The sequence below is a fragment of the Nilaparvata lugens genome, chromosome 4, assembly GCF_014356525.2.
Source record: "Nilaparvata lugens isolate BPH chromosome 4, ASM1435652v1, whole genome shotgun sequence".
Classification (NCBI taxonomy): Eukaryota; Metazoa; Arthropoda; class Insecta; order Hemiptera; family Delphacidae; genus Nilaparvata; species Nilaparvata lugens.
This window is the reverse complement of record NC_052507.1, coordinates 71,407,083-71,434,577: the sequence shown is the minus strand read 5'-3', so window position 1 is coordinate 71,434,577 and position 27,495 is coordinate 71,407,083. Positions and strand designations below refer to the sequence as shown.

Sequence of the window (27,495 nt, the reverse complement as noted above, 5' to 3'; positions counted from 1 at the left end):
GTGAGAAGGAGAGACTTAGAAAGTAAATGTAACAGAAAAGAAGAGATCAGAATGAAGGATAGAAGTAGAACAAGAGAAGATAAGAATCCTTGAGACAAAATTCTTGAAAACAAGAATAGAATCCTTGAGAAAAAGGGGTGGTGGGTGAATAAGAATACTTCCCAGACTTGGGAGGTACGACAGAGAAGAAGGGATCAGAATGGAGGATAGAAGTAGAACAAGAGAAGACAGAAGAAAACATTAAGATGAAGAAAATTGATGAAGGAAGTTCAGGAATAAGGTGCAGGAAAAAAGGAGATAAAAGAAAATATGAGATGATAACGGTGAGAAATATAAAGGAAAGGGCCATAAGTGGAAGAGCAAGAAGAAGATGATGTGAAGAAGAAGGAGAGATGAAAACTGATTAGATTTCATAAAGGTGATAATGACAATGATAATGATCTCGTCTGGTAATACACATTATCTGAAGACAATACCAGTTTGTTGTTATTATACTAATAATAGTCGATAGTCAAGTCTTAGTTTGAGTTCTATTCGTAGCCTACACGTCTATTATCACAGAGTATATTAATTTATTGAATGTATTACCTCCTATACTCTCTGCCTATAATACGCTCCACGTGCCGCAAATTTCAAGGAATTATTGCATTTTGAGCAGACAGTCATGTCGTGTATTCCTGGAAATGTTTTGTGAGTGACATAACTTTGTTGGTTCTGTGTTGCTGCATTTCAGTCTGACTTGATTTTCGTTGTTTAGTGTGTATTCTACATTATCACTCACAAAATAGTGAGAAAAAACATAATAGCTCAAAACTTTTCAGTATTTTCGAGTGTCGTTTAAACAGTCAAAATTTTAGTTCAAAATTAATAAAATTAATTAATCTGATAAATTCAAGATTGTGGTATAGTGAGGTCCACGTTATAATAGCGATGACAAACTGTTGCTGTCCTTTTCTATCATACAATAAGCCAGATAGCGCTATCTCTCTCTAGCTTTGCAATGTTGTCCGTTTGCCAGAATTTTTCATTTTTACTTTTGACAGTAACTGTACAAAAGTAATTCTCAGCCGTAATTTTTTTCTTCATTCTATCAAAATACATGAGTACACATGTCGTATAATTGATTTAAAATGTATTCTTGAAACGAAGAAATAATTTTTAGACATTTCCGTATGAGAAACACAAATTAAAATACCTTAGATGATATTTTAAAAGTTGATAATCAACCATCCTAGACTTCATCCATGCTTTAGTTGGCCTACACGTATAGGTTAGACCTACTCTTACCTGTATAAATAATAATGAAAGGTTATTTCAGAATTATTTCCATTGAAATTACCCATTTTAAAAAGGATTTCTATCTTTCAATTATTTTAAAAAAGAAATTGGAATAGAATACCTACCAAATAACTCAATTTCTGTTGTTTTGAAATTCAGATTGTTGTATCACAGCTTTTTAAATTAGCCGCCATTTCAGGTTTGTATGAAAATTAAAATCTGATCTCAGTTAAGAAAGCAAATTTTTGAATCAAGTAATTATGAAAAATATATTTTCTTGATTAATTTGACATTACATTGATTATTTAATTAAGGAAATGATGATTATTATCAGATCAAATTTAATGAGATGAATTGAGTAACAGCTGTGTACACTCAGTGGCAAAATGAAGAGACTTGGTAACGTTTTTCTTCTATCTTTCTTCACTGCTATTATAACGTGGACCTCACTATAGATACACTTTTTTTTGGACTCAAACTTTTGTACGAATTAAGTTATCATTTTTACATAACCTCTTGACTGAGTATTCCAAATTAAGGTTTAGAGCAGTTTTGGGCGAATGCCTGCTTTTTTACCTGGATTGTATTTGTATATGAATAAATAGATAAATAATAAATAAACTTAATTGAAACTATACAAGTCTCGTTTGTTACAAAGGTGCGTACAGATATATGCGCCGCGAACATGAGCAATTAACTTTTAATCAGCTGATGCCAAGCTTTTTATATCTGTATCTTACCGTTTCTGTAAGAATACAGATACTGATATAGTCTGCTGATTAAAAGTGAATAGCTCATGTTCGCGGCGCATATATCCGTACGCACCTTTACAGTGACTCATATCCGGTACTCAGAAGCGGTAAGAGTTTCTGTAAAAATACAAATATAGTCAGCTGATCAAGAGTGAATTGCTCATGTTCGCGGCGCGTATATCTGTACGCACCTTAATATGGCTAATTTTCAGATAAAAGTACCAGCTGATCAAATTTAGCTAAAGCTTTAATCGTAGAAAAGGTCCTTCGAGTTTCACATTTCCTACGATGAGTTATTCCATACAAATTCGACAAGATTCAACTGAACAGAAGGGCAGTGTAACCAAACAAATTTGACCTCCCTTTCACTCTATGAACAATAGATGAACAATTAATTCGAGGAATAAAACATGCATGGCATAACGTGTTCACATAAGAAGTGAGGAGTGGAGGCAGTATATTATCTGAAATAGAGATCCTACAGCATGGTAAAGCCGACCAGAATGTCTTACTTTATAGACGCTCAAATTGAAGCGTATGAACTGAAAACCGTATCATAAAGTGTAGACGAAACTTTTTTTCACATAAAATGGGGCAATATACGCGAGTTATCGTGAACTCCGCGTCGTCACCGCGGATTGAGAAAGGGCCTGCAGAGACATAAAGATGAAAAATAAATAAAATAAAAACTTTTTAGTGCCTGAAGCTATTCATCACCGTGATAACCTCTCAGTCGACTAACATCAGTGTTAAGCCTATAATGCAGGGATTTCTCCAAGAATGATGGATCACAATGGGGGAATTCAGTTTATGATTGAATTGGAGGTTTATTGTTCCGATTCAAGAGAGAAGGTGAAAATGAGGGTGGTTATAAAGCTGAATAGTTTGTTCATAAGAGAGAAATCTTTGAAAAAGTTTATAATATTCCAGTTTCCGTCGAGATGACTGGTTTAATGTGCACTGAGAAATAATCTAAACACAAACTGTTCAATCTATGGATGAGATTAAAATGTGAGAAAAATTAAGTGAACATTTAATATAATATTGATGGAAATCTATGCTACCTACATAAATAACTTGGATATGTTCTAATGAAGTATATTAATAGGGATACTTCAATTATTGTTCAATAATTATAGCAATAAATTATTATAAGTTACAATTATGAATATTATTCTGTTGTCAGTTACAAGGTTGTGCTTCTAGGATCACTACATTTGTCTACTTCCCATGACTTGCAGTGCAACACTTTCTATTATCAAGTTGATTAAGTCTCAAACTAACCTAAGAGACAAATCAAAGCTCACAAAACAGACAAGTTGATATTGGTTTATTAGGTGAGTTTTGATTTAGTTGGTAATAAAAAGGTTTGCTCTACAAGTCGTGAAAAGTGATAAAATATCTTTAAAAATGCAGTATGTTCTCTCTCAAGATATTCTACAAATTATTCTTCTCCACATGTTCTTGTTTGTCACAAACACAGATCTTATGAGTCATCAAGGTATCCAAAGTACAAACACAATGTGAAGACTTTTAGATGCCAGTGACTGGGAATGATTGACATCAAAGAATTCCATGATTCTTTCTATTCAACATCAAACAAGATTATCTAAGACCAGTTATATCAAAATTCATGGATGTAAGCAAACCGAAATGAATCAGAAAGCGAAATGAGGATGGGCCTTGGAAAGGTTTCGTGATCAAGTACAACATGAGAGTTAGTGGGACAACAAAGTTTACACACCAGGTATGTAAAAATACTTTCATGCATGTACTTCATGTATCAGCTGCTGGACTTCAACTACTTGCAAAAACTTTTACATTATTTGGATAAACGCCATCAAAGGAAAAGAGAGGAGGTGCTACGATTTAATATTTTCATCTTAAAAACCGTGAAGCAGTTCGGAAATTTATTACAAATCTGAAATGTATGGAGAGCCATTATTGCAGATCGTAATCTACTCACGTACATTTTTCAACCTGTGATTTATCATTTAGGAAATTGACAGACATGTACAATGCACAAAATTCCAGGATGAGACCTAGTGCAATCGAATTTTCATATCATAAACCTACTTTGTTCCCAATTTCGTGAAAATCGTTGGAGCCGTTTTCAAGGTCCGTTGAACATACTCGTGAATAACCAGATATAAATATACAAAAATTGCTCGCTTAATATAATAGGATAAACGAATAATCAGCAATCAGTACAATAAATTATTTTTTACTGCTGATCACAGACTCACAGTTTCCTTAAACTTTACAGTTGTCCACCTCTCCACAGAATTTCACGCTCGAAGTATACTATCATATATTCTTTTTATGAACATTTTTTTATCAGCATCAATCAATTCGAATCATCACGAATATTCATCTCTTCACCTTTCATAGCAGAATCATAATTGAATCTTCTTATCATTTAGAATTTGATTAGGAACAATAATATCTTTCTGCTCATACAGGGAAGCAGCAAAAACTGAGTTTCTCATGTAGCTTGAAAAAATTTTCCTCTATTCTCGAAGATATTTCACCAGGAGAAATTCAATAAAGCCTTTTGAAACAATAATGATAACCATCCAAAATTCAATTGTAGGGCTGAACAAAGCGATGATCCCCTCAACAAAGCTATAAATTCTTATAATATTGCTATTAAATTTTCATTGTCTAATCGTCCAGTGCTGGGCTTCCTTGAGCACAATTTACAAGCAAGAAGTGACAGACTAAGCTATTTATTGCGGTATAAGTAACGAAGATAAGGCGAAATGTTGCTAAAAGCTCTCTGGGGTGTCTTAAACTTCCCGGCAACGTCCAGTATGGCCTCCTATATAGCGAATAACGAATGAAGATATACCAGAGCCTGTCCCTTCGAGAGGGATCCTCCCTTGAAAAACTCCTCCACACCATCGGATGATGCAACGAAGAACGAAGAGATGACAATGGCTAACTGCACTCTTCCCTCTTGATGCATCTCTATTATCTATTCCCTCTTCTCTGCAAGATATATACTGTCAAAGGAGATGAGAAGCTTCAATACTAATAAAATGAGAGGGATACAACCAATTTTTCCATACTACTACTAATAAATTTATTCATCCTCTGTTCAGTCTGCTACTTTGATATCAGCTCTAGTTTACTTTTGAGCTATTTTTAACACCTGACACGAATTGCATGATTTTTATGATGCAGTTTTTGGATTTAGAGATAAGAGTTGATCATTCTTTTGGCATGGCAAGATTATGTGTCGAATTAATCTCTTTATAGTTTCAATACTTCCAAAAGGTCCTTGAATATTTTAGATTTGAATATTTTAAATTAACTGATTGAAAGACGGTCAGATAAACTTATGTTCTCCTGATCGAAAACTACACAACATCTCGAAGAATTTGGAAATATACAGTGTATATGTAGGCATTTGAAACTCATGAGCTATATATTTGTTGTGTATCTGCCATACGCTAAATAAATAATAACTGATTGAATGGTAAGATACAGAAGAAAACACGTTTATAATTGAACTCAAACAAAAGTATTCATTTCATAGAAAAAAAGCACGTATTCATGAAATGATTTGAAAAGAAAAACAGGCTTATAAACCTTACTATTACATTCTCGAATTTCGATTTAAAATTAGTCGAAAAGAGTCTACAAATCATCAGCACTTCCAAATACAAATATTCTCGGTCCCAGAATAATTACAAAAATTTAGAAATTTAGAATGTTATAATGGGAAATTAATTTAAACACTCCACTGTATGTGTTGAAATCGATTTAATTATTAACTTAATGTTTTGACAAAATCAAAAGAAAGAATTAAAATAAAATTAGTCTAAAAGAGTTCACAAATCGTCAGCACTTTCAAACACAAATATTCTCGGTCCCAGAATGAAACATTTATGGATCAAATTTATGAAATTAATTTAAACACTTCACTGTAGTAATGTGTTGAAATTGACTCAATTATTAATTATTTAATTTATTGAATTAAATCATAAGAAAGAATCTAGACTATGACTCTTTGAATTCTGGCTCATTCAACAATATTACATTGTTCGAAATCTACTGCTTCATTATATTTCATACCAAATATCAGACACAAGCTCTCGATGTAAATATGGTCTACATGGTATTAATCAGAATATTAACGTACGTTATTGGGAAATAAGCTGTGATCTAAATGCCTTGAGAGTCTAAGTGATGAAATTCCATTAGTAAATCAAATTTATTCTCACAATTTACAAATAATACAGTACAGTTTATATATACTCTTACGTTATGAGAGACGCACATGTAGGCTTAAGCCTGTGTTTGTGAGGGCCTGGCGTAATTCGCTGAATTTAAAATCGATAAACTAAATTTGAAAATTGATATTATATCAAACTAAATTGAGAAAAATACAGATTAAAAAAAATGATATGAGTAAATGTTGATATTATAGGAAGAACACGAATAATTGGCTGCAGAAACTGCCAGTTATAATTAATGACTAAAAGTTAGTAAAACTAAAAGGTTTTATACTACAGCAATGCACACTATAGCAATGCAAAGTTTTCTTCTTTCAGAGTAATTTTAGTGGCTGCAACTCTCAAAAATGATCGATCTATCCAGCGTATGTCAAAAGACACAATTAAATTTTAATAGTAGAATGAGATGGATAAAATTATATACAAGGATGTATACCACATTCATGTGTTCATATATCAATAACGAATGGATTCGTCACAGTCATAGATTTTTAAACTATAGGCAAACATTAAATACATTTAAAAAAGCTATTGATTCTGGTGGGGTTAACAGGAGATCAAAAATGAAATTATGATGTCACCAGTTTTAGGGAATTAACTTTTTCCACGAACTTGGAACCCTCTTCACCTTGTTTCCCAATCTACCAATAACACAATCAGTTCTCACCCAAGAATCACCTCAGTCACATTTCAATATATTCCACTCCCCCACACAAGAGCTCACTATTACTGAGTGAAAGCCTATAGAAGCAAGTGGAGGAGGATATAGGTAAATGGGTCTTTCTGGCCAGTAAAGGATGACAGCTAAAGGCTGCTGACTGGAGGAGGAGACACCATTATGCTGAGGATGTTGAGAGAGTTCAAGGAAGGTTTTGAGGAGGAGGAAAGGTGCAAGGAGACACCATTACGTCAGGGTAGGTAAAGGGAGGATCACGGAGGTTTCAAGGTGCAAGAAGACACCATTATGACAGGGTAGGTGGAGGGAGGTTCGAGGTGGTGGCGAGGTGCAAGAAGACACCGTTATGTAGAGGAGATTGTGGAAAGGAGATGTAAGGATTGGGGGTTTCCAGAATGGTTGATGAGGGGGTGGGTGAAGAAGTAAGACACCATTATGGTGAGCAGGAGGAAAGCTTGAGGAGCAAGTGAATGCAAAGTGTGCGCGCTGCTCATGTCTTGGTGATGAATGCCTGCAAATGTGTGTGCCTGACATCGATCCCACCCTTTATATACACATATTTTCCACATAAACATATATATATTTGAAGCGACCACGTCGTATCAGTAGCCTTCTAGAAGGAAACCTTTGTCGGCCCTTCTCGCAAGGCGCACAACACTCCTTTGTGTGCTCCCCAGTCGCAGTTTCAATAACAAGCCAGCGAAGACCTCCCCGATGAATAAGATGGTCTAGACATGTGGCTTCAACCATTCACTCTTCTCACCCTGCGACCACCCCATAAATGGATCAGAAATTGATACAACATTCGCCGCGAATACGGTTACTGGGACTATTGTGCATGGTAGATAAGTAGGTGACCGTTTTCACAGAAGGTAATGGTACATCCTGTACGGTGGAAGTAGCTCTGTAATTGGGTTGACTGTGATGGAAGAGGAATAATACGGGATTGTAAAAGGATAGGTTGGTTCAGTGAATTATTTTGTCAATTTCAAATGTTGATGATTATTTGTTAATCATTACTACGTTATTACTTCGATAATATTGGGCATGTTTGTTTTTTGACTCAAAATTACATAGTTTCTTCAAGTTTTGGACTTTTAGTATTTTTGGATTCAAAATCTGTGTCTTCTGTTTCTTTGGATTGTAAATTTGAGTATAGCTCAGATATGAGTGAGTGACAATACCTAGTAGTTACATTTTGAGCTGTGTGTCTGAATGAATAAAGTAGCTCTGGGCTTCAGCCAGAGGTACTTCTCCAGAAGTTGTATGATTCGGAATGTTTGGATGATAATGAACTACAATCATCTCCTATATATATGAAAATGAATGTCTGTTTGTTTGTTTGTATGATTGTTTGTTCCCTATAGACTTGAAAACCACTCGACAGAACGGCATGAAACTTTGGGAGTATGTTGTGTGGATATTGGTGATGGTTTCTGACTAGAAATTTCAATAGGGGAGCTAATAATAATTATTTATTAATCCATTTAACAGACCTATGGATTTAAATTCGTATGGATTCTGTTGGTGGGGAGTCCCTTACGGGAAGGTCCAACCGCCTGAATATATAATATAAGCCGTCAATGGGCCTTAGGACTGTCATACTTCAGCCGGGACCGACAGTTTAACGTTCCCACCTGATAACAAGGGAGTGATCTGGTTAAAAAAATTTTGGTATTGAGAGGGTTTGAACCCGGGATCTCTATGCTGCTACGCAAGCCATCCACTAAACCACGGATCACTCCGGAAAGATACAAATTTCAAGGGCATGATAACTATGTGCATCATAACCATGCATTGTTACCAAGGTGATAATTTCACGGATAGGCCTACTTTAGCCATGAAAGAGTTGACCAAAAGAGTGAGTGAGGTGAGCAGTTTTTCTCGTTAGAAAAAACTTCACCAGAAAATTCAAAAACGTCTGCAAGAAAAAGAATTAACAATGAGGTTCGAAGTTCAACTACCTGTTAACTGAAACACAATAATATAGAGTTCTGTGACAAAAATACGCTCAGTGACACTATGTTATAAACGATCACAAACAAAGAAAGTGTAATTTCGTTGGAGAAGAGTGAATAGATTGGGCAAGAGTGTGTCGAATGAGTGTAAATTGAAAGTGATAAAATAACTCCAAATACGGTTTCTGATGGAATTTTTGATATCTGTCCATAATAAAAACACTGCGATTTTGTCAAAGAACAATGACACCATTGGTGTCAAAATATGTTTGTTATTTTACAATGAAAAAGTGATATTTTTTGACAAAATCCTAGTGTTTTCAAAATTCCAAATACCTCCTTTACTGGATCAAAGTCAATGACACCAACCCTATATCCAATCCACTATTGGTATCATAACATCGGTGATTGTATTTGTGGAAATTAGAATTCAATTTCAGCATTGAACTGCAGTGATGATACTAATGTAATGACTGCTGAAGTAAGGGATGAGGGAGAGTATGTTTGAGAGAGATAGATAGGGAGAGAGTAACAGATATGATAGTGCATGTTAAATCCGGCTAGATCAGTGTTCAACCGAGTCGAGGTGCTTTCACTAACATCGCTAACATCGCGTCTGCTGATTCCAATTCAATTACATTAGCATCACCCAGAAATCAATGGAGTCGAACCATTGTGTCGGAGTTCAATCAAAGTCCTAGCATGTGATTACATATATTATTGTGATTCTAATGGAGAATCGACATTGAAAGAAGTGACGTTTTATGAGTTTTTCTGTCACTTTTATAGAATGTCAGCCTTCACTTCTACCTCATATCATAGAGAAACAAGAGCATAGAAACATTTATGCTATTGTTTCTCTATGCTAAAATTCAATTAATTAATCAAGGACTTCATTCAATTCAACACAATATACTTGTAATAAATCAGAGTACAAAACATCACAATCATAAAATAGAATTTTCAATAAAATACAAAGAACAGACTTCATGGTAAGGTGTGCTGAAAAGAAAAAAAGGGGAAAATACCTAGCCAACTACGGCTCCCAATGAAATAGGCAGGTAGAGGGTATAAGAGTAAGGAATGAATGGTGAAGAGGAGCGGAAAAGGGAACAATTGAGAAAGATGGTAGCAAACAAAGAGTGAAAATATGAGCAAAAATTGTATGTGTAATATTTAACTCTTTTCTGTATAATATTGTATAATATAAAAATATCGTGTAATATTGTATTATCAAGAAATATCGTTCGAATAATGGATTATTACAAATAGGATGAGGAATTTTCAATTATAGAGAACACTCTTATTGCACAAAGAATACATGAACAGGGTATATGTTGAATATCATTAAAAAAGAAAAACCTCTGAGTAAAACAAAGTGAAGGATTACAAAATGTAAGCTCTATTATTGTAGCCTAATGTGAGTTACTATTATATTATACCATAGAGAACCGATAGCATATTACGCTATTATTTTTCTCTATGATTATACCATTGAGACAGAATTGAGGCATAATATAGCAAGAGATCTATAATGTATTCTAGATTCCCTGTAATATAGTACTCATTTTTACTTTCCTTGCCCTATTACCATAGGTAAGGAAAGTATTTCTTTCCGAAAAAAATTAAGGTACCCCAATTTCTTAATTTCTATACGTTTCAAGGTCCTTTGAGTCCAAAAAAGTGGTTTTTGGGTATTGGTCTGTATGCGTGTGTGTGTGTGTGTGTGTGTGTGTGTGTGTGTGTGTGTGTGTGTGTGTGTGTGTGTGTGTGTGTGTGTGTGTGTGTGTGTGTGTGTGTGTGTGTGTGTGAATGCGTCTGTGTACACGATATCTCATCTCCCAATTAACGGAATGACTTGAAATTTGGAACGTAAGATCCTTACAATATAAGGATCCGACACGAACAATTTCGATCAAATGCGATTCAAGATTGCGGTTAAAATGGCGAAAATGTTGTCAAAAACAGGGTATTTGCGATTTTCTCGAAAACGGCTCCAACGATTTTGATTGAAGTTATACCTGAAATAGTTATCAATAAGCTCTATCAACTGCCACAAGTCCCATATCTGTAAAAATTTCAGGAGCTCCGCCCCATCTATGCAAAGTTTGATTTTAGATTCTCAATTATCAGGCTTCAGATATAATTTAAACAGAACATTCCGAGTGGAGAAGATTGAGCATGAGAATCTCTACAATTGATGTTCAGTAACATTTTCACTTAAAATTAAAAATAAGCTCGAGATTCGAGAAAATGTGATTATCCAATTGCAAACTGTTGGCAACTGTTGATTCTATTAAATGATTCACTATGAAGAGATAGCAGACCTCGTGTGTCTCCAGCGTTATTGCCCTGTCACCAGCTGGCTCAAATCTTAGAATAGTGGACTTGAGATGCGCGGGAACACTAGCGTCAGGTGATCAATTTCCATAACGGCAAGGAAAGTTGTGTGAGTGCACCACACCAGATTTCTTCTTTCGATATTATGATTTATATGGACATAATATTCTATTATTCTTTCTCCATTTTCGAATCAGAAAGAGACACAAATCTTCAAATCAACCAACAAATATTATCTTAGGTTTTTAGAATGTTTTTATAGTTCATATTTCTATCAAATTTATTCATTCAACATACTTTTAATGCTGAAACAATTCCTATTTTTATCAGTGCATGCTAACAAAAAAAATTATTTGATCAATTAGATTTCAATGGTATGAAATTGACGAGTCTGGAAATTTTCTCCAAGCTCTCATGATCATGGCCACAACTACTAGAAATCATTCGATCTTTACAACCTTCATCTAGACTCAAACAACAAATAAAAAAAACACTAGAGATAAATGAAACGAAAAAACGACATCCAGACCCTCACAATAAATCGACAATCTCAAAAAACGGTTAATCTGAAAATTGAGGTCAGGAGTTCCGTGGAACAGTTGACAGTGAGAACAAAACGATTTCAATATTGTTGTTGTTTTGACTGCTCTATATATCCAACACAGACCAACGTTGGATGTCAGCCAGCTCTGGAATAATTGAAATTTCATACGTAACAACAATAATTCTTCATGTTTGGTAAATGGTCCCATGATTGCAGTTGTTGGGGGGAAGGGGTGGAACAACAAGAGTTCCTGACATGCACATGTCATACGCGGCAGGCAGGTTTCATGGTCGTACATTTTACAACTACTTCTTCCCCTAACCAACCCCCTCTCCTTGACAACCCTTTCCCCTCTTTTTCACCAGTCAGACTTCGACCCGGCGTAGCTCTCCTATTTCCCCATTCAAAACCAGAGGGAAAACGTTTACTGGGAACTAATCAAGCGCAAACGTAATCAGGAGAAATTCATTTCCAATTTCTCATCCAGTGTGCTTTCTCTGTAAACGTTCTAATGGGTTTCGTTTCCCCCATGTGCGCCGATAACTATCGATTGCTAGTTGGGGAATAAAATTTCGAAGAGGGTAATGAACCCTCGTGTGATCGTAGTCGTTCAGACACTCTTGAGCACCTGTGAAATGTACTTTTCCAGAGATGCACTACAATGAGTAGTCACTGAAACGCCCAAGTTTTTTCATTTTTTTGTTTTTTACTTTTTCTCACGTGAGACTTCAATACAGTTTTTGAAAACAACTCCTAAAATATTATTCAATTTTCTATTCACTCATTTCAGTAAATATGTTACAAAATTTCATGTTATCATATGGTAACAATGATTTTAAAGGTAATTTTTTACTTTTTCTCACGTGAAAAGTTAATACGTTGTTCTCAAAAACAACTCCCGAAATATCATTTCTTATTACAGTAAATAGATTACAAAATTTCATGTTACCATATGGTAACAGTGATTTTAAAGGTAATTTTTCACTTTTCCCACGTGAGAAGTTAATACATTGTTCTCAAGAACAACTCTTGAAATATCATTTCATTTTCTATTCACTTATTTCAGTAAATATATTACAAAATTCCATGTCACCATTATGGTTTACAGTATTAATTGATAAAAGTCGGTGATCAACAACTCTGATCCATATTAATTTATTTATTCCTGCCTCAATCAAGAGTTTGATTCAAATCTGCTATAGACCTCTTCCAAAAAAAAAATTGTTCAATGTTTTATTTTGTCAATTCTGATTCAACTTATTTCTAATCTATTCTATTCGATGTGATAAATTAAATTCCGATGGCTTCAAATAAAATGAATGAATAGATGGTATGTTCATAATTATGTATGTGATGTAAAGAATTTGAAATCTCATAAGGTTTTTAAAATATGGGATTCTCAATTACGGGAGCTGTTCACCAATTCATCAGAAAAAAATGTGAAATTGCAAATTTCATCAAGTCACGAGTAACAAGAATAAACTCTTCAGTTGAGATCGGAATTCACAACAGATATCAATCACGTGTTTCGACTGAAACTCATAAGAGTTCATTATTGTGAAAATTCAATGCACTTTTTCAAACTTAATCTGATTTTTCAGTACTTAAATCCTCTATTCCTAAAAAATACTGAACAGAATATATGCAACCCGACAGTATCTTCAACTTCAAATTCTAGACCCACTCACCTGAAAGTATGAAGCACTGAAATCACCGTTTGATAAAATATTTCAAGGGAAACACGTCTGAACAGATTCAAAATTAATTGGATATTGTTCACGTGTTCACCGCTAAATGAAACATCGAGAGTGAAACTAGCGTGGGTTGGGTTGATCAGTTTACAAGCCCCAGTGTTGATTGTTGGATAATGATTAATTAATACCAGTTATGTTTACATCGAGGTTGTACACTCTTGTGTCATCACTCGAAATACGGTAATTGCAAGTAAGGCGATAATTGCACTACGTGGAATCACCCACTAGTATTGGTGAGAGCTTGAAAATCGATTTGAATAAAATATCACTTTTTCAAGTCAACATATTAACTGCTGACTACAATCTATAATTTATATATATACCAATAAATCTAAATAGATTTTAATCTATAAATTTTCTATAATTTTTCAGCTTTGTAATTTTTGAAGGATGGACTAATGAAGAGGGGTATTCAGGAATCTATTGGAGTTCAATATTTGTATTACTGTTTCAGAGAAAACCGTTCCAGTAGGACTTGATATCTCATTATTTGTAGCTTTATAGGTTTATGATTTATAGTTCTCTAGAAGTAGTAGAGACTTCTAGAATTTCAATCAATAATGATTATCCATAATGGTTTTTGATGAAGAATTCTAATATTTTTTTGCTTTGGGTAATGAATTCACTATGATGATCTCCACCCGAACTAAACTGCTCACCAATTATTCAGAAACCACGTCAATGCATAATATATTGATGCATTTTTTGTGTAGTTGAGAAGTTGATATTGTGGTAATTATTCATATTAAAATATATACCAAGAAATTTTCAAAAACCACAGATTTATTGATACTTAAAAAGACCGGTTTCGGTTGTTACACAATTGTCAATCTCTGATAAACAGAAACTAAATACAACAAAATGGAGAATCTAACTTTGATAACATTTGATAAAAAATAATCACAAGTTCACAGTTGAGGAGAATGTTGAGTTTCTGCATGTTAATAACAAGGGCAGATCTTGGAATATTCCAGTGGCTTTAGGAATAACAAGAGCAATTAAGGACAATTCCAAATATAGTTTAAATGACCAGATTCATTTCAACCAATACAACACTGCAAATTTAGTTTTATCATAACATTGTAAGCATACATTAGTCAGTAGTTTTTCTATTTACATATTTATTTTATTATTTTTTATTTGTTTTCTTGGTTCTTATTTTGTACTGAAAGTAAATTCTGTTATCATGGCGACTCTGTTGTTTAAGTCGCCATTTTGTGACACCGTTAAGTGGGAGGAGATAGGGCGTTAAAGGAGTGGTATAGGGCGTTTATGTCGCAACTTTCACTGTTATCTCAAGCCCTTAGTTGATGTAATTCTTTTCCGTGAAGCTGAGTGACACTGGTAGTCTCTCATATTGTGCCGTTCATACACTCTCACCCCAACAAAACAGTAAAATTCGACAATAATCAACAGTAATCGGCTTGAGATAACAGTAAAAGTTGCGACATAAACGCCCTATACCATGGGATATCTACTTACGCTATTGTTTTTCTCTATGGTTTTAGTTTATCAGAGATCGACAATGATGTAACAACCGAAACTGGTCTTTCTAAGTTTTAATAAATCTGTGGTTTTTGACAATTTCTTAGTCTCTTTATTCAATATGAATAATTACAACAATATCAACTTCTCAACTACACAAAAAATGCATTAATATATTATGCATTGACGTGGTTTCTAAATAATTGGTGAGCAGTTTATGAAAATAGATTGCTAATAACTATTTCAAGGCATTTTAGATATTTGAGCCATATTTTCTGAACTGGCACACCACGTTCCTCTGAACAATTAAAATTTTCAATCTCAAAATTTTTCTGAACATTCTTTAACAATTCAAATGTTAAATCTATATTTTCTGATGTGGGTCAAAACAGTCCCACATATCCTAGGACTTCTGAGAAGTCCTAATTATTTCAAAAGCAGAAGAGCCACCTGGAACTCCAACGGAAGTGAACGAGCAACAAATTGAATCAGTAAAAAGCTGCGCGCTTAGGTCTCAGGTGGTCTCCTCTTGTCAGCCGTTATACAGGGGACTACATCGAGTACTCACCGATATTGTCTCCCGGAAGAACGGGCAATTCCTGTTGTCAGGGAACACGGAACTGTGTTACTAGGTTGAATGGGAATACGATACGTTCTTGAATGTGTCACCATTCTTCCAAGCGGAAGTTTGATCATTACCTGAAATAAAATGATTTTACTAGATTACACTTATGAAATGAAGGATGATTCCTTGAAAATCTAAAATCCTCGAGAGTCCTTAGAATATAGAATTTCAGACCAATAGTTTATTTTCAAAAAATACATCAAGTTAATCTATATATATAAGAGCGAAATGGCACTCACTCACTCACTGACTGACTGACTGACTGACTCACTCACTCGCAGAACTAAAAATCTACCGGATCAAAAACGTTTCAAATTTGGTAGGTATGTTCAGTTGGCACTTTAAAGGCGCACTAAGGAATCTTTTGGCAATATTTTAACTCTAAGGGTGGTTTTTGAGGGTTTAAAGTTCGTCTTTTAGCATGTATATTCTTCTTATTCCAATATCTTAAAATTATAATTGAAAATGTCCATACCGTATGTTAATATAGAACTATAATCTAGAGAGAGTACCTCTTCGAAACAGTTGTTCTGGTAACTAAATTAAAAATTTTGTCAGGTTGGCATTAAGTTGAGTTGACTTTGTTAGGTTGGCACCAAGTTGAAGATTGAAATGCATTTATCCAGGACCTCCTAAATACCAATTTATCCAGTACCTCCTAAATACCTATTTAGGAGGTCCTGATTTATCGCGGAAAAATTGATTGGGTACTGCTATCTCAATCAGAGCTATTCCTGGGAATATTATATTACTAGCCGTCAGGCTCGCTTCGCTCGCCATATCCGTTTAGCCAGACGTTTTGTCTGGACCCCCGACTGGATCATCCTAACATATGATAGAAATATGACATAACATTTAAAATTTGGTAGGTGTGTTCAGTTGGCCCTTTAGAGGCGCAATAAGAACGGATTTGGAAAAATTTCGAAAGATAAGCCCAAAATCTGCGTTTTTTAGCGTTTTCTCAGCTTTTTCGAGAACAAATAAACAGATAATGTTCAAATTCACTACAAAAGCTCAGCTGGAGTGCAATAATGTTGTGTTAAAAGGAATTGACATAATTCGTTCAGATTCGGTACAGAGGTTCCGCTGAGGTCTACATGCAGGCGAGCGAAACGAGCCCGCTGATCTCACTTTTGGACGATCCAATCGGGGGTCCAGGGGGCGGAGCCCCCTGGCTAGACGGATATGGCGAGCGAAGCGAGCCTGACAGCTAGTCCATCTATATAAATAAAAATCGAGCCTCAAATTTTGACATTCGATAACTTTTTTATGTGTGCACCGAAATTGATGATTTTTTTAGCTGTGTTTGTTATGTTCAGGAGCAGGTTTATGGCCTATCGAATTCATGATTTGACTCGAGGACTCTTTCCTACGGTCCTTCAAAGTTTACATGTAATCCTTATGGGAGAAGATTTGTGAGCTGGCCACACACAGAAATTAAAATCAGCAGTTATAATCATTGCGCCATCCAACAGCCGTCGGTAGATCTGTTTTGCTATTTTACGAGCGACGTCCAAACTTGGGTCGTAGAACTCGAAATTCTGTAAATTTAGAATATGCACGGGAAAATCAGCAGCAAGGAGAACATAGGCCTACCATTCAATTTCCCAGAAAGCTGCATTCAACTATATCTAAAATACTAACTGCTGCACATCTAACAAAGCACATAGGAAGTCCATATTGAGATATAAATGTAAATACTGATTGTTGAATAATTTTCATGAAAATATAGTGCATCAGATTAAGCCAAGGCTAAGCACACCTGAGGAGACGCGGCTTGATGAACAAAGTGTTGATCTTATGGTGATAGCCTTATCACACCTTTCCACGCCATGCCCGATTCATTATGTGTGAGTTCTTCCATTCAAGCCAATAAGCTAGAAGCACCTGGATGCAAAATGTCGCATCGCACCTCCTCAGGTGTACAACCATCTAAAGTTTGCCATTGGAGGCATTAACTATTTGGCGGTACGTTTAACTAAGTTAGCAGTCCAGCTAGTTGGGAATATAAGTTGATGCTAAAAATAAATCGATTTTATCTAATTTCTTCAAATGCTATTGAATAATGATTATAATAGCAGGAATTAGAATAGAATAGATTACATTTTATTGATCAACAAATATATAACATATACATGAATCTCCTCATCTCGGTCAGCAGCTGAATTCCACTCATGGAGGTCCCATATTAAGATATTGACGATGTATAGATAGTCTGTAATATGATAATCGAATAGCATGAGCGACCCATGTCGCTCTTGGGGGTATGCTGAAACGCCCAAAACGGTTCCAATTCTAATTTATACAACAGTCAAAATGGGCCTATCCAATTGATTCCAATCAACATTTTCAAACTCATATCAGCGGATGAAAGAGATGTATTTGATATGATTATGGAACTCAACATACTTGAATTGAAGATAAATCATACTTTATTCATTATATATTCATTGCGATGTTTGGAAATGAATCTCGTTTAGAATATTATCAGTTTGTCGAAAGTTATCCAACCTGACTCAATTCATCTAAGACACTAAATCTTGCAATCTCATCGTGCAACATTTTTCAAATGTTGATTGGAATCAAGTAGATGGAAATAGGTAGTATCAAATTCTGAATCAGAAATGTAATGCAATAACACTTGAACAATCCCTACTGAACTGGAACAACTGAACACCTTGCTTTGAAAGTACAGTCCACAGTCACGTTATCAACAATATTCGTAATTGATAATCAATTGATGAATTATGCAACACGACAGAACTGACTCAATGCATGTCTGAGCGAAATATTGCTAGAGTTCACTTGGTCAGATAAAGCCCTATGATAACTTCAACACAGAACAATTGCATATAGGTAGAGGTGTGCTATCCTACCCAGTATAGAGGATATGATCAATAGCTATTTCCATTTGAAATTACTTCCAGATATGTATCTCAGTTGATGACCAGTGCCTTCATTCCAAGATTGTAACAGCGCTATGTAAATAGAATACAGGCGATGATAGTAATTGGAATAATTACCAATTATCTTCCCTTGCTATTCGAACTGAGAATATGAGATAAATGAGGGTGATATTCCTATGCAGGTATACATGATAAATAATGATAATTGAGAATTCACATCTCATTAAAAATAATAAGAGGAAACATTCAGATGGAATTCTTGCAACCTTCCAGAATTAAATCACCCAGCAGTGAATTCAATACTTGAAAGTATAGGACGTATATTTATTTTTTATTCATTTGTTTATTTAATCATTCAGAATCACACAACTTACAGAAAAGTACCACAGGCTAAATCGCCCAAAACGGTTCCAATTCTAATTTATACAACAGTCAAAATGTAGTTTGGTTATGTATCACTACAAAATTCTTCAATTTACAATTCAAAACACATAATAATTCATCACACACAAATATATATGATACTTGAAAGAAAAAAGTAAATTCGTATGGTTTTTGTTGGTGGGGAGTCCCTTGGGGGAAGGTCTCACCGCCTGAATATATAATTTGAGCCGTCAATGGGCCTTACGACTGTCATACTTCAGCCGGGACCGACGTACCCATCCGATAACACGGGAGTGATCTGGTTAAAAAACTTTTGGTTGTGAGAGGGTTCGAACCCGGATCTCTATGCCGCTAGGCAAGCCCTCTATCCACTAGACCGCGGATCACTCCGATACTTGAAAGAATAAAACTACACACAACTTAACTGGGAGAAGTTCTTACATAGCAGCAAACGTGTTGGTTAATCTCCTGTGAGAATATCGAACAATAGAAGAAAATAAAAAAGGAGGAAGGGATGAGAGAGCTCGGATGAGAATTGAAGCTGACTCGAGAGTTTGAAACTTATTGCCGAGTAAATAGAGCATACAAAGATTATGAATAAAGTTTTCTGGGTTAGCGAGATATACTCTCAAAAGTGCAAGTAACGCTACCAGTCCACGTTTCTAGTTGAGGGCCAACGCTCTGCGATCATTCGTTTTCATACTAGACAGCTCTAGGATAAAGTGAAAATGTTTTCGTGAGTATTTTTCAAATAGTACAGTACATTTCCTTGTTCATTGGAGCTAAATTGATATTTAGCAAATTCTTATATAAGTTATCATGTATTCTGATAGTGGATGATTATCCGTGTGGAATTAGTATAAAGTATTTCATGGAGAGTCTTTGAAATTTATGTTGTTTTGCATGACGGAACACTTCAGAAAAACTTTGTTCTAGTTTGGCCACTGTATTTCAGAGAGTATGTGGCAACGATTTATCACTCATGGAGTATGGATGAACTTTGCACTATTCCATCTCTCGTATATATAACATCAGATTTTTGCCAGGATATGGGGCAGATTCTCTTATAGTTGGCTACGTCCTGTGAAATCTCTGTGACTCTCTTCCAGTTGAATATTGTTTAAGGATATAATCAAAATAGGAATTCCATCATACTTTATATAATTAAAAATAACATGTGTTGAGCTGATGATGCATGCTCACAATCATAACGACCCTAACCTCCCAGCTAACAGAAATTTTCCCTAGACCGCCACCCCTCCAACAATCACCACTCAATTTAAAATTTGAAATTCGAAATCGAAACGGAACAAGCCAACACACGGCCGACTTCAAAGCTTATGCAGATTGGCAACTGAAGATGGAATGCTATCCTGACTGTAACCAAAACTTCTGTCAGATGAACTTATCTATGTAGAGGCCTTTTTCTCCAATGCAAAAGGAATTTCATTGTGAGATGCGGCCACAGATCGAGAGAACTATTTGAAGAGAGAGTAAATTAGGCCGGTTTCAGACATTATTTCCCCCTCCCCTAGTCGACGAGGTGTCTCGGCCTTTGGGGATGATGAAAAGCGCTTGAAAACTTCCCCTCTCGGAGAAGGGGGGCTGATTTAGCCCCCCCACCCTCCCACCAACAACCTTCAATGACAAGGAGAGTCGGAATTAAATTCAGAGCCGTTTGATCTGTGATCCTGGCGACGCAACCGACCTACAGATTAATGAGTAGGATTAACGACAAAGACAGTAACAGAAGATAACTAAGAGACTGTAAATGAAAAGGAGAGAGAGACACAACTACTTAATTGAGACGCCTGCAACTCGAAGCGAAACAGAGAGAGAGCGTGATAGAGTTCAAGTTTCCAGCCTGGGCGCATTGAGGAGCTTTAATTAAAAATCTATTTACGTTCTGCCCAAAGTTTTTCTGTGATCTCCTGTCAGAAAAAGCGACAACCAGGAAACTCCATTCTATCACTAGAAGACTCAAGAAAACAGAAACCGCCGCTGAGTCTTTGTGAAGCTTTTCAGACGATTTTTCCACTTCTTCATAATAATTAGAGAAGGAAATGGTTTGCCAGCAAAGTCACTCTGAATAAATATGGAACAATTTCATTAGAATTGAGGTAGTGGCTTGCCGGAAGTCAAGAGGCGGCTTTTCTTGCAGATCAACCTCGAATTTATAGAATAAGCTTTCAGCTTTTCAATTAAGTTTCAAGAGGATCCAAATTTCTCAATTCAGAATTCTGAATTTCCTGGTATAATATTATTGATGGTGAAACCTGAGAATGATCAAGGTTTCCAGTCACATTCTTCATTGCATTGTTCCCTTTCTTGCTGAATCAATTTACTACCCTAAAATTACTCAAGTTCGTTATAGAGTTGATCAATATTTTTCCTCCAATCCTCATGCTACAAAGATGATATTCTATTGAGAGATACCTGATATTGTACTGCGACAGATAAGGTTTTCCTCCTACAGAACAATTATTGATCTCTCAAAATCGGTACCAAATTCGTAACCAAAGATGTTGATTCATAAATTTGGAAAATGACTTGGAGGTCGTGCATGTTATCTGATTGGATTGATTGATTGAGTACTTTATTTATGTAGATTACAATATATACTGGCTTATACACTTATATACAATAGCTTACAATACAGCAAAATTATAGATGAATTTACATAATATAGACTAAGAAAATAATTATTGAACTGTATATGATATGAAAAAGTAATTTGTAATATAATAACTATAGATAATTATATTGTTAGACATAGATGAGACATGGTTCAATATTCTAATAGTTTATGAGGCAAAACTCGACTACTTTACATCTAATACACATGGATCTGAAGAGGTAATGGAGAATGAATTTGTCAACAATGCTTGGGCTCTACTTGATCCATTTAATAATTAATCTCTGTCGTACATATCAACATGTTGAAAGAGAGAGATAGATCCCTATGATCTCTTATCTCACATGGCAGAGGTTTGATTCTTATTTCACTATTATTGGATTTTAATATTGATATGAATTGGATTTTGAAGTATCAGAAGAATAGAAAATCATTCAAATCAAATCGAAGAATAGAAATGAAGTAATCAAATATGAACTGAATACAATGAACTTATATTATAGCCTCAACAGAATTGGTCAGGATTGTCGTTATAATGAGACTCTCCAGTTCAATTACACGTTTCCTACTTTCCAACTACCACAATTCTGTTCAAATTTCCATCAATTTATTGTCCTCTTATTCTAAACTGCTTTATTCTCAATCATGTTGGAATCAACATGTTGAGATTTAACTCTATAAATCACATAATCCACAGATATAAAATGAAATTGTCGAAGCACAATACGGCACTCTGTCATTGCAGGGTTATAATCAAAACCTTATTTTGTTAAGATAGCAGTGCTTCCAATAAAACGTCTGGTAATAAAAGATGAGTTACGAATGAAAAGCTGCTTTCAATAAACATCTCAAACACGCGATCACTGCAGTCGTCATAACTTAGCACATAGTGAGAGAGATAGATAATATATAAGAAAGATACTGTAATATATCATACATAAAAAAGAGAGATAGAAGAGCGCAAGTTCATGACTTTCAGTCTTGATTTGATACTTTGTTGAGTTGAAACGATGATTCACGTGAGGTTCGGAATAATTTCTGATTGGGAATTGATCTGCAACTTGTTTAAACTGATTCTCTTATATTTATTATCTGTATTACGTGGAATTGTGAGTTTCTTTCTAGAGTAACTTGAGTGATTTGGAGTAATAGCACAAAATAGAAGTACTCTGCAACATGCCGTTAAAGAGTATTAGAATTCAGGTTGCTCACTCTCCCATTCATGGGTCACTCTCCCATTTTGGTAGAGAGTTAGTGGGAAGGATACTTCGAATATTCTTTCCGAAGAATGGACATTGATTTGTCCAAAGCTCCGCCAATCTATGAAGATGTATAACAATATTATCTATTTTATCTATAGTTATTACAAATTGCTTTTTTCCATATCATATACAGTTCAATAATCATTTTCTTAATATATATTATGAAAAATTCATCTATAATTCTGCTGTATTGTGAGCTATTGTATATAAGTGTATAAGCCAGTATATATTGTAATATACACAAATAAAGTAATCAATCAATCAATTCATGAAACGACTCCCATTTTGTACAAGACCAAGTTCGAAGGATATTCCTGTTATTTAAAGACAGTAATCAACATAATTCAATACTGAAACTTGAGACTCCCATGATACAACTCTCCAACGGTTTTTAGATTCCTTTAGTCTCAAATAAATTGGAAATTGAAATTTATAAATATTCAAATTTTTTTCATTGGGTACTAGCAGGTAGCCTTTTCATTGGGTACTAGCAAGTGACCCGTGCTTCGCAACGTCCAATTAAAACTTGACGAACTGGAAAACCTGACCCGCTAGAATCTTGAAAAATTTTAAATTGGCCAACAACCGTCCTCGGTGGATCAAGAATCTATTCATAATTTCAAGTTAAAAAATCCAGTACTTGAGACGTAATGATGTGAATTTCCCATTCGTGAATTTCCTGTCCCGTACGTGTAAAAGCAATTTTTTTCCAATCACTTGAAAAATGACATTAGTTGAAACATGTAATGAAGAAATAATTTGATAAGGGTACTCAGATTTATATTGAAAAGTAGCCCTGAAAAGATAAAAAACCAATTCTTCCATTTATTATTTTAACTTTTTTGTAGTTGAGAAGTTGATATTGTGGTAATTATTCATATAAAATGAAAATACTAAGAAATTGTCAAAAACTACAGATTTTATCGATAGTTGGAAAGACCGGTTTCGGTTGTGTTTTTTTCAATTTCTGAGTATTTTTTTAAATATTATTTTAATGAGCTATTCAACATGAGGATGAGATACGGAATGCTACATCTCATCCTTCCATCATGAGCCTACAACTTTATAATATTTAGAGAAAAATGGATTACAATTTAACATAAATATTGCTGGTATGTGAGATTGATGTGGACATTCACATTGATTATCAACATCAAAAAATTTTGTTGATGACTGCCGTGTAAATGAAACATATTCAAGGGGCTCCAGCATTTTTCTTGGATTTTCAATCCGATAATCATATATTCTATCCATTGAACTATTGTTTTTGATAAAGATACAGTATTTTTATTGAGTTTCCAATTTGATACTCATCTGTTACAATAACTCCATTACATTAATGTTATTGATGAAGATACATTTAAAATAGTATCTTTTATTCTATATGGCAATTGAAAGTGTTTCAAGCTATTCACGAGTTATTCCAGGTCAAAGGGACACCCAACTTCAATGCACAGAAAACCTCACCCAGTAATGGATTAATGAATTCGCATGACTCATCTCTTAGCGGGATGGAGTGCAAGAGTGGAAGTAGACAAATGATAACATGTAACACACGGAGAAGACACACTCTGCCAGTGACTAAGAGCACATGCATATATAGGAAATGAGTAGGACGACATGAGTGGCATAGAGCGTTATGGGTGAAAGCGGGTTAAGTTGAGCGAATGGATAGAGGTGACAGAGAGAGGACGAAGGAGGAAATGGTAGAGTAAGAGAGAGAGGAGTGACAAGGCACGAATTTCACAAATGAGGGTGCTCTCCAGCTCGAGAATCACCCGGGAAAATACTCCATATTTCCAAGAGAATACTTCATATTTCCTGTGCAGCTGGAATGATATCACTTGATAATATATTTCACGGCGGGAATTTTGAATTTAGCACCGTCGGCTGTCTCCTTATCTCTCAGGCGTCCGTGACCTCTCAATCTTGATTCGCTTTTGCAAATCAACTTGATGCATGACACTCTCAATTTCGTCTCGTTTCCTTCTCTCTCTCTCACTCTCCCACCAATTCTTCATCGTCTTTCTGCCATTAATATCGCGACATTATCTTGACCCACCTCACTTTCGTTCTCCATCTTCAACAGCTTTCGAATTTCTCTTCTCCCAACTGCTACATCCTCTGGAACCTTTTAATATCTCGAATATTCCCAGATTCGAGATCTCTCTCTCACCCAGCGCATTCTCGCCATTATTCAATAGTTTCAACTCAAATAGAATCTTCTTCTTAGGGTGCCTATCCGGTTCGGATGTTGGCGACCATCAGTGCAATTTTGACCTTCTTGGTTGCGATGCAAAATAGCTCTGCGGATGATTTGTCATATCACTGCTGCAGGTTTGCCAGCCATGATGTTGTTCTTCTTCCTCGGCCTCGCTTGCTGTCAATTTTGCTTCCGAGTATCTACTGGAGCAGTGCTTATCTCTTCTCATTCCGCATAAAGTCACCTAAGTACTGTAACTTGCGACTTTTTACGGTATTCATGATTTCCGTTTCCTTACTCATGCTACGCAGGACCTCCACATTAGTGACCTTGTCTTTCCAAGAGATCTGCAACATCCTCCTGTACAGCCACATTTCAAAAACCTCCAGCCTCTTGTGACAGTCCATGTTTCCACTCCATACAGCAACACAGTGAAGACATAACGTCTCAAGAAGCGGACTTTTGTGGCGAGAGTTATGTGATTCTTGAATAAGGCAATCATTTTAACAAATATTGCTTTCGCTTTTTCCATTCTGCACTTGATCTCTTGTGCAACATCCCAATTTTCATTTATTATAGTTCCCCTAAGTATGTGTAGTGCTTTAATCTTTCTATTCTTTATGTTATTGACAGTGATATGGACATTATTGATTTCTTCCTTACTAACTATCAAAAGTTTTGTCATGTTGACGTTCATTCCTAGTCCATATCTAGCACTTACTTGTACAACTTTGTTTAAAAGTGCCTGCAGACCTTCCGGTGTATCAGCAAATGTGATGGTATCATCTGCATATGTGATACTATTGATACACAGGCCGATGAGGGATATAGAATACAAAATAGAATACAGTACTAGAATTTACGCTTCCGCTGATGTTTTACCAATCATTAATAGGTTTGCAAAGTGAGTTCCATTTTGAAATTATGAAATATCCAGTAGTTAAGTGAATCATTCTTCTCAAGATGAATCTCATGATTCAACCCGAACTATTTCACGATATTAGTGAGACCCATGGCTGAAGACCTCACTAATAAACTATTGTACTGATTAAGAAATCTGCGACTTTTATTATATTATGTGAACGAATAGGACGTTTCAGGTTATTCTGTATTTATAATGGGTATTATGAGTATATGGTTATGAGTGTCCATTCTTGTAAAATAATAATCGAGAATACATTAATTTAAATGTTTATTTATTCATTCATCCATTTAGTTATACATACTTTTCATTTCCTTTTTTTTCTATCGTGAATAAAAGTATGAAGAAGGGCCCCATACAGTATTACCTTGGGGGTATCATTTAGACTTTGATATACAATGTATTGTGCATGCGAAGGTGTTTGCTACACCAGTTGAGAGTGTTTTTTTCTGCAATATTTTGTACAATGTATGTTGATTGGTCCAATAAATATTATCATTATTTCTATTAACACTGTACTAAGATCGAATTGGAGTTTTTCAATTATGCATGGTAAAATACTTGAAGAGAGAGTGAGAGTGTGTGTCTGCAGGAGAGAGCGGGATAGAATAACGGACCAATGGCAGCAAGCCACGCCCCTAAGCTCCCCATACTCTCTTCTGATTGGTGGATTGGAACGTCTACTAGTGTAGTCCCCAATTTTGTCGGTAGGTGGCTCCAGCTACTGGGTTGTGCCTGTACACTTCATAGCATTTCTGATACTTCACGACAGCACGCGAGGAAAAACCACTTTCTACTGTATGTGTAAACAACTCGGAATAAAAAAGTCACCTGAAATCACCTGTTGACGCTTGAAGGACAAAACGGATAACTCGCAAAACACAAGCGAGAAGTCAGCTGGATGATAAGTCCTGCTTTCTCGAATGGTAACTATCCAAAATATACAATAATTTTAATTATGTGATATCTGGATTTATACAAAAGTATGATTGTTGTAATTATAAATCATACAACATTATTAAGATTGGAATGTTTTTTAACATTTGCAGAATCTATTCTTCCAAATGTGTACTCTGTGCCAGAATAGACTACAATGACTGAATAAATACTATCACTTCCTGAATAAATATTTTATTTTTTTGATTGTATAATATTGGTATTAGTACTGACAAGTTACCTATCATGTGGAATTATTCCAAAAACATTGATGTAATGTAATGATTGAAAAAAGTGAGTTTTATTTTGAAACCATTTCCGAATTATAAAACTCTAAAGGAAATAAATTCTATTCAAATTTTTGATACCGTTCTTCACGTTGTTGATAAAATTGCCCCTCACCCTCCAATTAATAATTCCCATAATGGTAGATTCTGTTCTGCATGTTTGTTATTCTTTTCCAGCTTGTTCCTCCTCTTTTACATTTATATTTTTTCAAATGTAAATAGGATGCTCTATCATAACAAAACTTGATTTCCATAAACATGAACTACGATATTTGTTAATAATCTCAATGAAAGAAAAAAAATAACC

At 35.1% G+C, this 27,495-nt stretch overlaps 1 protein-coding gene across 1 annotated transcript in view; it reads right to left on the bottom strand.

Moving 5' to 3' along the window:
- The window catches only part of LOC111053118 (hemicentin-2-like), a gene marked incomplete at its 3' end in the record, with an annotated part of 349,249 nt that overhangs the window by 296,274 nt on the left and 25,480 nt on the right, over window positions 1-27,495 (bottom strand).